The sequence below is a fragment of the Brassica oleracea genome, chromosome C9 (assembly GCF_000695525.1).
Source record: "Brassica oleracea var. oleracea cultivar TO1000 chromosome C9, BOL, whole genome shotgun sequence".
NCBI classification, from domain to species: domain Eukaryota; kingdom Viridiplantae; phylum Streptophyta; class Magnoliopsida; order Brassicales; family Brassicaceae; genus Brassica; species Brassica oleracea.
Window position 1 is genome coordinate 28,222,128 of NC_027756.1, and position 226 is coordinate 28,222,353.

Consider the following 226-nt stretch of genomic DNA (forward strand, 5'->3'; position numbering starts at 1 on the left):
GGTTGACGAGTCGCTGATAAGTCGCGCCGGCATTCTTTAGCCCGAAGGGCATCACCTTGTAGCAGTAGGTCCCTCTGTCGGTGATGAATGCCGCCTTCTCGCGATCATCGGGATGCATCAAGATCTGGTTGTATCCCGAGAAAGCGTCCATGAAGGTTAGGAGTTCGTTACCAGCAGTTGATTCGACGAGACGATCGATATGAGGGAGTGGGTAACTGTCCTTTGG